Source organism: Pongo pygmaeus, chromosome 3, assembly GCF_028885625.2.
Source record: "Pongo pygmaeus isolate AG05252 chromosome 3, NHGRI_mPonPyg2-v2.0_pri, whole genome shotgun sequence".
Lineage (NCBI taxonomy): Eukaryota > Metazoa > Chordata > Mammalia > Primates > Hominidae > Pongo > Pongo pygmaeus.
In genome coordinates this window covers 194,534,199-194,546,414 of record NC_072376.2, presented here as the reverse complement: position 1 = coordinate 194,546,414, position 12,216 = coordinate 194,534,199, and the positions used below count along the sequence as shown (strand labels likewise).

The 12,216-nt window shown below is 40.3% G+C and overlaps 1 long non-coding RNA gene across 1 annotated transcript in view; it reads left to right on the top strand.

Moving 5' to 3' along the window:
- Positions 1-651: 651 nt before the first annotated feature.
- LOC129035595 (uncharacterized) overlaps positions 652-12,216 on the top strand; it is a 95,061-nt gene continuing 83,496 nt past the window's right edge. The window contains exons 1-2 of the long non-coding RNA XR_008502240.1: positions 652-725; positions 4,020-4,146. This is a non-coding gene — a long non-coding RNA (uncharacterized LOC129035595). The remainder of the gene's footprint in view (positions 726-4,019; positions 4,147-12,216) is intronic.

Genomic DNA, 12,216 nt, shown 5'->3' with positions numbered 1-12,216 from the left:
GTGCTGGACACATGAGTAGGGGCATAATACTTACATAGTACTAACCCATGCCATGGCAAGGTAAATAGCCACTCCAGGGGTCTTGGTAATTTTTAATTACCTGATAGATGATTGCTATAACTACATAAGACATAACAAAATGAGAAGATGAGAAAACTTAGTGTGAATTATAAGAGATCTTGTAAATATCAAGTGGAAAAATGAAATATATTGGTAGAATCTAGAAGACAGCCCAAGGATAATGTGAAAGAAAACAAAATTTGGGAATAATGGACAAAGGAACTCATGGAAATAATACATAATAATGTCATGAAGAATGAACCAGAGCCGATGAGCAGTCAGGCAGAGTTGAATTCCATTTAAAACATCACCACCAACAACACAATCTTAATGCAGCTATATTTTCAAGACATAAGGGATGTAGAGCCAGGACTATTAGTGTGCATCAGAAGGAAGACATACAGAACACTCTATTTATAATTCCAGGGGCTGGCAAGGTATTTAATGAAGCAAACGAGAGTTCTCAGTAGCCACCACCTCCCACGCCCCCCTCCTCCTGTCTTCGGGCTTGCATCTAGCCACCAGTGCTGAAGTAGTGCCTGTCTCATAGAACCATCACCCCTCAGAACTTAGCCTGGATGTCAGCCGTGGCCATGATGGCTCCGTCTCATTCTGTCACAGATCGTCTTTATAAGCCAGACATGTCAGTGCTATAAACTGATGAGGTAAGTAGTGATTAAGGCTAAGTGGATCTTGTTAATTCAGCAACACTTTAAAATAATTGAACATGAATAAAATGGCAAATTATAATCAAAGTCCTTTGGGAATACATTTGAAAGCTACATAATACAACAGGAGTTCATCATGACTAATACTATTATAATTAATATTAAATGATAAAATAATGACTGGCTTCTTATTCTTAGCTCAAATTGTCATGCTAGCAAAGGGATGCTTTGACTTTGACATTGGAGTGAAGGGTGGGGACAAAGGCGACGGAGAACGAAAGCAATCATTTTGTATTGCAATTTTTAAAGCTCGGCGTTTTTCCTTTTGAATTGCTTTGTTGGCTGATTCGGTATTTGGACCAGGACATTTTCCATCATGCTATGATGTTCAAAAAGAACAGAGATGAGGGTAATAGTCTCCTGAAGTGAATTCTGAGATTTTAAAGCCCAAATGTACAGGAGGCAATAACATGTTTGCTTTAAGAGCTTTTGAGATGTAAGTAGTGACCTTTGTGTTTCCAATAATGTCTGATAATTGAATGTAGACACTGTGTATTGGAAAATAAGGTACTTGTAAGGCAAGGATCATATTCAGCTAGCCCTTATAATTGAGGGGCACAGTTTATCTGAGATTGTGAGCCCTGCCTCAAAGAACCTCAATAATCATAAGCAGTGGGGGATTGCCACTTTCTATAGCGAGGGCAGTGCAATTCTTGCCGCAGGTCACTCGGAACAGAAATAAAGAAACAAACTGAAGCAGAAGGCATTTTGCGTGACACTGTCCCTGGGAAAACGGGTGGCAACACCAAATTCCTGAAGATGGAGTGAAATCTGTGATGGCGTTTTTAGTGTACTTTTGAAATTGATTATAATCTAAGAATTAGGTGGTAGAAAAGAGAAGCAGAGTAGCACAGAATAAAAAGATACATTTTACAAAAAATTTAAAAATCACATGCAAAAGTAAAGCCTCCGAGAAATAGATGACTTGGAAGCGAAGAGCCTGTGCAGCTTTTCAAAGGGACGGATGCTTTTTGGCTGTATAATACTGAAGATGGCTTAAGTTCTTCAAAGTAGGAACTGACCGTCCACAATGATTTGTTTGTTTAATGACTGTGATTTACCACTTCTCTGAGAGTTATTTGTTACCGTGACACATTTAGGTCAAGAGAAATGAGCCCTCAGTTCAAATACAGGTCTCTGTCCTTTAGTGAACCACAGCAATGGAGCTTACCCCTTCAGCGATTTTAAACCTCAAGGTTATTAATAGTAGTTCCAGCCATGTGCCTCATATTCCACCCACATCCTTTTTGCTGAATGTACTTTATATATTATCTTTACTATGGTGTGTCGAATGGTTCAGCTTTCACTTAAATGGAATGGCTGTAGTTGCATGTGGGTTCACTTTAAAGTAACTGAAAAAAAGAATTACAATCTCTGTTTTCCAATTTCAAAAAATAATCAACAGAAACACATCATCTGCAACTCCCATTTACCTAGCTTCTGAAAAATAAAAATTTCCTACAGATAAAGAATGAAATGTTGTGGTAGATTTTACAAGTCTAAATTACACATGACAATTTAAACTTTAGCTTATTCCTTCCTTCCTTTTTTTTTTTTTTTTGAAAGAGTCTCACTGTATCACCCAGGCTGGAGTGCAGCAGTGGGATCTCGGCTCATTGCAATCTCTGTCTCCCGGGTTCAAGGGATTCTCATGTCTCAGCCTTCTAAGTAGCTGGGACTACAGGCACATGCCACCGCGCCCCAGCTAATTTTTGTATTTTTAGTAGAGACAGGGTTTTGCCATGTTGGCCAGGCTGATCTCGAACTCCTGACCTCAGGTGGTCCACCCGCCTCGGCCTCCCATAGTGTTGGGATTTCAGGTGTGAATCACTGTGCCCGGTAAATGTCTTCTTGAGTGCTCTCTTCAGCCCTGGAGGGAATCGTTATGACCACAGATCATTTCTCCAGATTCTTTTGGTTGTCTAAAATCTAATGTCTTTACTAACTTTTTATGGGATCTTTGACCTCCTCGGCAGTGTCCTCAATTAATTGGACCATAGTTTTGGGTTGTTAGCTTGACACTGTAAGGGGTTGTGCTTTTAAGAAACACAATGTTGGCCAGGCGCGGTGGCTTACGCCTGTAATCCCAACACTTTGGGAGGCCAAGGCGGGCAGATTACGAGGTCAGGAGATCGAGACCATCCTGGCTAACATGGTGAAACCCCATCTCTACTAAAAATACGAAAAACTAGCAAGGCGCGGTGGTGGGCTCCTGTAGTCCCAGCTACTTGGGAGGCTGAGGCAGAAGAATGGCGTGAACCCAGGAGGTGGAGCTTGCAGCGAGCCGAGATCGCGCCACTGCACTCCAGCCTGGGTGACAGAGCGAGACTCCATCTCAAAAAAAAAAAAAAACAAAAAAACAAAAAAACAAACAAACAAAAAAACACCACAATGTCATGTTCCATTTCGGTACAGTTAGAAATTCATATTCCGACTTAGTAAAACATCTAAAACATCAAGTGTCTTTTTTGTTTGTTTGTTTTTGCCTGATAAAACACTGTGCACAGACTGGCTAGTTAAGTATAATGATGAACTTTCTGTGGTCATAAAGAGTGCAACCTTTCATGAGAACTCATTTAAAATAAACTAAAATGCCACACACACTTGGCATGGAATATCATATCTTTATATTAAATTTCAAAGACATAATGAAAAAGAAACCCACCATCTCCAGTATGTTAAAACATTTCAACATATTGAAAAATATTACTGAGCATGGGTTTATATTTCTTAAATAATTTTACTAATCACTAAATTAAAATCTCCATAATAGTAATACAAAAATGAATAAATCTTGCTCAAATAATATATTAAAATGTTTAGAGGAGAAAGGTATTGTGTCATTTTAAGAAAATTCAGAATAGTTTTTATTTTAGTAATTATCTACAAATGAATAATTACATTCAATATGGCCTGTAAAAACCCAAAACTTTCAACTATGATGTATAGAAAACAGAGCTCCAGGTCTGGACAAAAGGTGTAAGCATCAGGGCCCAAAACACAGAAAACGTGGAACTTAGTGTAAATTGAGTATTCTTTTAGAATGCTTAGATGCCCAATTATAAAACCAAGTTCTTTCTAGGTAGTGCAGTTATGCCAAAATAATCTCTTCTATGCAATATTCTTTATACTACAAGTTATCTCCTTCTTTCTATCTCTTAGCAGGTATATGAATAATCAAAAACCGTCTTCCTCCCTTTTTCCTCCCTCCCTGTCTCCATCTTTCCTCAGACACCGACAGAATTTAACAGAAATCGAAGGTGTGGAAAGGATCTCAGACAAGCGAATCCATCACTGTTACTGTACAGATAAGAAATGGAGGCCAAATAGGATTAGCAACTTGCTCAGGACTCCACAGGTAATAAGACTCAGAATCCAAATATGTATCTTCTGCTTGCTGGTGCATTGTTCTTTCTTTTATAGCACACCATCTGATAGCCTCGCGTTCTCAAGGGCTTTCTAGTGTTTATTACTACAAGAAACAGGCCGGGCCCCACTGTGTGGCATTAGAGCCCCATGGATTTTCCTCGGAGGGCCCTTTGTCATGTATGCTTCACAACTGGACTCCCCACTGCAAGACTTGGCGGGGGTGGAGGGGACCTCTCACAGGAGGGTGTCTGTGCCAAGGCTGGTAACCAGATTTTGATTTCAAGTATCCATTTAATCATTCTTTCAATAAATATTTATTGAGTACCTATTGTTTACCAGGCACTGTTCTAAATATCAGGCATATAGCAATGGACAAGAACACTGTCTTCATGGATTCCACATTTTCACAGGGAGAGACAGACAGTACACAAGCTGATAGATAGATAGATAGATAGATAGATAGATAGATAGATAGATAGATCATACATACATACATACATAGAGATATGTGAGAGATGGATAATTTATAGATAATAGGTATATAGGTGGAAAATAGATAATGAAAGAGAAATAAGAGAGAGATGGATGATAGATAACAGATAGATAAGTAGATGAAAAAGAGATGAGAGGGATGGATAATAGATAGATAAGAGACAGAGATAGATGATACAGAGAGAGATTAAAAATGTCAAATGGTGGTAACTTGACAACTCTATGGAGAAAAATAAAGCCAGGCAGGGAGTTAGGGAGCTTAAAGAGTGGGGTTGCTTTTTTTTTTATGGGTGCTCAGAAAAGCCTTCAGTGGTAGGGACTCTCCAAGAAGATGACTGAGGAAAGAGTAAGAGAGTCACGCAATGCATGGGCTTCTGGGGAGATTTGCAAACCGTAGCACCTACATTTTAAAGGTATCACTCTGGCTATGGTGAAATAGACTGTAGAAATGCAAAAAAAAAAGCAAAAAGTCTAATTAAAATGTTATTGCAATTTAGGCAAAAGTTGATGGTAGTTTGGGCCAGAGAGGTTGTGATGGCAATGTTTAGCAGTGGTAGGGTGTTAGATCTATTTTGAAGGGAGGGCCAACAGAACTGGCTGGTGACAAGGATTTGGGATGTGACTGAGAACAGCTAAAGAGATGCCCACTGGCCTTCCAATTGGATATGTCAGGTAGGCCATTGGATATAGGAATCTGGAGTTCAGGGAAGAGTTTCAGACTACAGCTGTAACATTGGGACTCATCAACTTTAAATGTAATTTAGCCATGAAACTGGATACTCTCACCTGGAAATTCATGCAATACAGAGAAGGAATCCATGGATTGAGCTCTGGGACAATCTACCGTGTAGACATCAGGGAGATGAGGAAGAAATAGCATAGTAGACTGGGAAGAAGAGGCTATGAGGTAGGAGGAGGAAAATCACGAATGAGTGGCACTCAAAATACCAAGTGCAGAAAATATTAAGAGAAGGAGAGATTAACCACCTGTGTCAAATGTTGCTCATAAAGTGAGTAAGATAAGAACTGTGGGTTGCACAATCCATTTTGCAAAGAAATGAGTATTAGAGACTTGGCTTAGATGGGCCTGGGGAGTGGTGGGATCAAAATCTAATGTTTCCTGTGTTCTATAGAAAAAGGAAGCATAGGATTTGGAGACACAGATGGGATAAATGTCTTCTGATACTACTTCTGATACCACTAGCCATCCTACTAGGATGGCTAAGGAAGGCTTCTTAGAGGAGATGATACCAAACTGGTCCTAAACTTTGAACAGAACTTTGACAGGTAGATTTCCTGGGAGGAGCAGTGTTTCTGGTAAACTGAATTTTTTGAGAAAAAGAAATTACTTGTGGAAAGGTCAAGATATGATATCATGAAGAACAGCACCTAGAGCAACGGTGTTAGATGACAAAAGGCGAGGTGTCCTTGGAGGAGTGGAAACACTGGATGAGAGAAGAGGCCACACTATGGAGTCTAGGAGTTTTTCCTGCACATGGAGGTATGGCACGGACAGTTTAGAACAGGATAGTGGCACCATCTGATCTCAGGAAGATATCTCTAGTTCCAGTTTATTGGCTGGGTTTTCAGAAGAGAAGATGAGTGCAGAGAAGCCAGCTGAGTTGCTGTCATAACAGCTCAGGGGAGAGATAAAGAAAGGACGGACTAAGGCCCTTAGCAGTTGAAATAAATCATAAAAAGCAAAAATTGAACAAAGTATTTTGGAGGTTTGGTAGGATTTGTTAACTTCTTGGATATACAGTAGGAAATGGGAAGGCATTTGCAACTAAAGGTGAGTGGAGTTTTGGTGATTTCATTAACTGATGCAGCAAACAGGACCCAGTCAACAATGAATTTGGGGTCAGAACATTATAGCCTGACCTGTGCTGCTAAGGAGGTTTGTGCCATTTATTCATTCTCTCTTCTCTCTGACAGTCGCTCTTGACTTCAGTTTAATCACACACACACAAATGAAGAATTAGAATCTGAGACCCATTTAGCTGCAGTTATCCATGATTTCAGCTCTAACAACAAAATTTTAGTCTTAGCCTACCAAGTTTGAGGTATCATTAAGAAATGGTACATAAACAACCATCGAATATTGCATAGCCATAAAAAAGAATGAAATCATGTCCTTTGCAGCAACATGGATGCAGCTGGAAACCATTAGCCTGAACAAACTAATGCAGGAACAGAAAACCAAATAGCACAGGTTCTCACTTATAAGTGGGAGCTAAGCACTGGGTACTCCTACACACAAAAATGGGAACAATAGATCCTGGGGACTGCTTGAGAGGGGAGGAAGGAGAGGGTTGGAAAGCTACCCATTGGGCACTATGCTCACTACCTTAGTGACGAGGCCATTTTGTACACCCAGCCTCAGCGGCATGCAATGCACCCATGTGATATGGTTTGTCTTTTTCCCCACCCAAATCTCATCTTAAATTGTAATCCTCAAGTGCCAAGGGTGGCACCTGGTGGGAGGTGATTGGATCATAGGGGCGGTTTCCCCCATGCTGTTCTCGTGATAGTGAGTGAGTTCTCATGAGATGTGATGGTTTCACAAGAGGATTTTCCCCTTTCAGGCTCGCTCTCTCCTGCCACCTTGTGAAGAAGGTGCTTGCTCCTTCTTCACCTTCCAGATGGTTGTAAGTTTCCTGAGGCCTCCCCAGCCATGCAGAACTGTGAGTCAATTAAACCTCTTTCCTTTATAAATTACCCAGTCTCAGGTAGTTCTTTACAGCAGTGTGAAAACAGACTAATACACCATGTAACAAACCTGCATGTGTATCCATTGAACCTAAAATAAAAGTAGAAAAAAATTTAAAAAATAAAGTTTTTCTCTCTTTGCACTTTAAAAAAAAAAGAAATCAGTATATGCAAATATTCAAAGGACTTATAGAAAAGGGCCTAAGGAGAACGTCCAAGGGTGGCCAAATCTTAAAGATTTGAGGATCAAGTAGCTGGAGTATAGAAGGATCTAATTTAGGTCCCGGCTGTAGAGGAGAAGCCTGCCACAGTGTCAGCTTTCCGGACCTGGAAAGGGGTTTATCCCTGGCAACTAGAAACAGCCTGAGCCTCCAGCGGCACTGAGCCACGCTTCCCTTCCAAGGTTCGCAGTCCCTGCCAGTGTACACAGAGTTGCACGGCTTACCTTGAGAAGCAGAGCCTTAGTTCCTTTAAGTATGCTGCTACAAAAACCTAAGCCCATACACATTTTGAGAGAGAATTAGGCTGAAGTGCTTAAAAAGGAAGCTTCCTCATCAGATTTGCAGATCCAGTGGTCTCCTGTCTTACTCATTTTTCAATCTGTTTGAATCCATGCCAGATCTTTCTGCTAACTCTAGCAGGGGACATACCCTTGGGGACATGATGCCTGGAACATAGTAGGTGACCAACAAATATTTGTAGTCTCCTGGTCAGATTGCTCAGAGGAGAATACTACTGAGATTAGAAAAACTTGCTACTTCATCACCTCCTTTTTGCAGGAGGCTGGAAACAAACAAATAAAAAAGGCAACTAGATAGAGGCAAGTCCGTACTTCTACACGTAATGCTTTCTAGAATACATACATGAAAGACAAACAATAGATCAATAGATTCACAGACTAGAAAGGGAGTTCTTTTTCAGTAAAACACACACACACACGCACACACACACACACAGGTACACACACACGTAGATTTACTTCCCAATTCGATCTCTCCTTTAAATCTAATTCCAATATTGAAACACACACGCACATACACACACACATTTATTTCCTAATTTGATCTCACTTTTAGCTCTAATTCCAATATTGATCTAGTATCTTGTATATTCTCTCCAATGTAGTTTTTCCCAACCTGTAATTCACATTGAGCCCTCATTAGTCCAATGAGAGGCTGACTCAGAGTTTCCTGCTAGAAACATACCTAAAAATTTCTGTTTATTGTGTTGTGCTTATAAAAACAGACATTTCTGTTGCTAGTCTCTACTCTTTCTTATTTCCGCTTTCCACTCCTACTTCTTAAATAAGGACAAAAATCTAACTGAATCTTCAAGTAATTTTACAAACAGGAACTGCTGTATAGCTAAGTATGGGTGTGTTGATGAAACGGAACTAGTGTCTAGCAAGAGCAAGCAAGTGATATTTTGAATGATTGTTAATCATTTCAGGAACCGAATCCCAAATATGCACAAGAAATGCAGCTTAGAGGGGTAAGGTCTAATGGGCAAAAGTGTTCAAAAGGTAAAGTGTGAAAGTTTGGGTTGTCTTGTCAAATATGTGTGGCCTTTATAAATCTTATTGTTGAGCAGTTATAAGATTTGAGCAGGTTACTAACATTTGTTGCACACTTAACTGTGCAGCAAGCGTTGTACATATTGACTATAGATATGTGTGTGTATATATATGTGATATCATTTATTCTTTTCACTAATCTTATGTTGATGTATTATGATTTTCATTTTTCAAGTGAGAAAACTGAGGTTCAAAGACATTAGTAACTTGCTCGAGGCCACAGAATCAACCCATGTAAATGTGGGGTCCAGTCCTCATTCAGGGGCACTGGCCACTGCAGGACATTCTGGGTGATCTACAGCATCACCTGAAAGCAATGCAAGCTTGCTCCAGGAGTTCTGGTCTTCAGGAACTTTGATCCTTGGGATCATGTCACGCTACAGCGATTTCCTGGCAGGGAAGAACAATTAGGTTCCTGTGAAATATCCTGGCATCTGTCCATCCTCCATGAATGCAGCCTGACATAACCCCCCCACAGCCATCACAGAAGACACACTGGGTTTAAGGCTAATATGTTCTTTTAATAGTTAATTCTGGAAGCCTACCAAGAGCTGCCATCATTTGAATTTGGCACGATTTCATTGATGCTTGTTCCTCATAATTTCATTATTCTCCAGATGTTAACGTATTTTTGTGTGAAGCTAATTTTTCTTTTGCCAATTATCTCTGTCAGACTTGTAAGGCAATTATCTTTCTGGTTATTTATTTGCATGTATATTTTACTAAAAGGTAAGCTCCACGAGGGTAGCGAATGCGTTTTTGTTTAGTGATTACAACTTTATAGCCCCAAAACAGTGCCTGAGGTGGGTGTGTGCCCAATAAATACTTGTCATTTGAATAAATAAGTGAAAAATGTACCCATAATTTTCCTGTTTTACGGAGGCTATGAAAACAGAATGCTTAAAAAGATTATGAATGGGCTGGGTGTGGCAGCTAACGCCTGTAATCCCAGCAATTTGGGAGGCCAAGGCAGGTGGATCGCTTGAGCTCAGGAGTTCAAGACCAGCCTGGGCAATGAGGTGAAACCCCATCTCTACAAAAAAATACAAAAATTAGCCGGGCATGGTGGCGGGCACCTGTAGTCCTAGCTACTTGGGAGGCTGAGGTGAGAAGATCCCCTGACCCCAGGAGGCGGAGGCTGCAGTCAGCTGAGATCATACCACTGCACTACAGCCTAGGTGACAGAGAAAGATCCTGTCTTAAAAAAAAAAAAATATATATATATATATATATATATATATACATGATTAGATGGTTAAAAAAAAAAAAAAGTCAGTGTTCATGCTTCTACCTGTAGATCATCAAGTGCAAACTTTGAATCCAGAGGGATTTAATCCTTGGGTTGTACTTCTGGGCTGTTTCAGGACCATCATGTGTGATCAACTCAAAGAAAGCAAATCACTTAGTTTTTTCATTTTAGCAACAATACCAGTACAAAATGATTTATACTAACATTATTCCTATATATATTTCAATTAAAAATAGTATGCTGAATAATCCACTTTTTATTATCTACATCACCTCTCCAGTCTGTATGCTTCATTAACTGACAATTTGTTATCTCTGTTTTTAATCACTCTGTAAGAGATGGAATTAATTTTTCCTAGGTCTTCTTTCATTTTCTTGGCTAAACACATCCATTTTTAATGATTTCAAAATATGGTCCCTGTTAGCCATTTTTCGGCCTTAAAAGCTGAATCTTAGGTGGACATTTTGGAGGCCTAGGAGGCATTTTTGTTCCTCTTGTTCAAGCTTTAAACTGTCCTTTTCTTTTCCATATGAGCGACTGTAACCCACATGATATTGGGCATAAAGTGTTTAAGAAGTATTGTCCAGAACTACTCCTGCCTGGGGGACAGTAAATGATATTATGCGAAGTGTCATGGTACTGTGCAAATAGGGAATTCATTTTCAATTCAAACTGCAAGCAGGAAGACACTCTTCCCTGCCAAAGGGGGTTTCAAACCCCTCATTAACAGAGTCCACAGCAGACTCGGCCAGCAGGAGAAGAAAAGGCAGCCACCAGCATGGAGGATGCCGTGCTCAGGCCTGACACCCAGATTAGAGCACTGGGCCACAGCACACAGCGGCTGCTGATAAGGTTAACAAGTAAATCTTTAGCGCTCACAGCCTCTCCTCTAAATAAACCCATATGCAGAGATTTCAGTGTCCTGAATCAAGAAGTGGTCAGCTCAGTGCTGATCTCAGATTGAAGCAAGGCTCCAGAGAAGTTCTCCAATGAATGCTTCCTAAGGAGGGAGGGGGGCTGATAACATAACCCTGGGGTGTCCTTTTACTTCTGTGGGTATAGATTCCTCGGATAAATGCTATGGACTCACTTATTATTAACAACAACAACAAAACAAAAATAAAAAACAAAACAAACAAAAAAACTTTATTTGGGGAATAAAATTTATGAGTTAAAAAATCTCTGTAAGCATTCTATACAAATTCCTAGATGGCATAGTAATCCTACTTCATTCATTACATCTAGATTATTTTTCCCAGAATCTTCAAAACTACATGGGCAGAAGTTTTTCTGAGTATCCTCTTCCAGATCAGTACATTCCAAGCTTTAATGTGCCCGCGAATCACTTGGGGGCATTGTGAAAATATGGCTTCTGATTCAGAGGATCTGGGTGGGTCTTAGATTCTGAATTTTTAACCCGCTCCTAGGCGACGCAGAATCTTCTAGTCCATGAACCAACGTTGAGTTGCAAGGCTTTAGGTTACACAATCTTGTACACAACTACAAAAAGTAGTGATGCTGATCATAACTTCACAGAAACCCTTACTATACCCGGGAACCACTCCTCCCAAGTCACGCAAGGGCGCTCAACATTAGTTGGCATTTTTTTGTGGGGGGTGAGGAGAGCGGGAATTCCCTCTCCCATACTCTGAGGCTAACTAGTAAGGTAATAACACCTTCACAGGGTTTTTGTTCAGACTGACTGGCTGTGTGTTTTTGCCCTTTTAAAATAAATGTTGATATCTTTGGTCTGGAGGAAACAAAGGAAGTCATGTGACTTGGAATTCCTGGTGGTGTCTTAAAGATGGCTGTTCTGTTTCTCAAGCAAAGAGGAGGAGAATAACATATGGATATATTGCTGGCTGCCCGTGCCATCTTCTGAATTGCCAGACCACATTGTAAGGTGCAGCAGATGGCCGGAGCAGCGGGACGTGCCAAATGCTGCACTCCAGAGCCCTTCTGCAAGGTGCTTGCTCTGGGAGCAGTAGCAGAGCTCAAGAATATGCTTACGGCCCTTCACAAAGACAAATTATCTG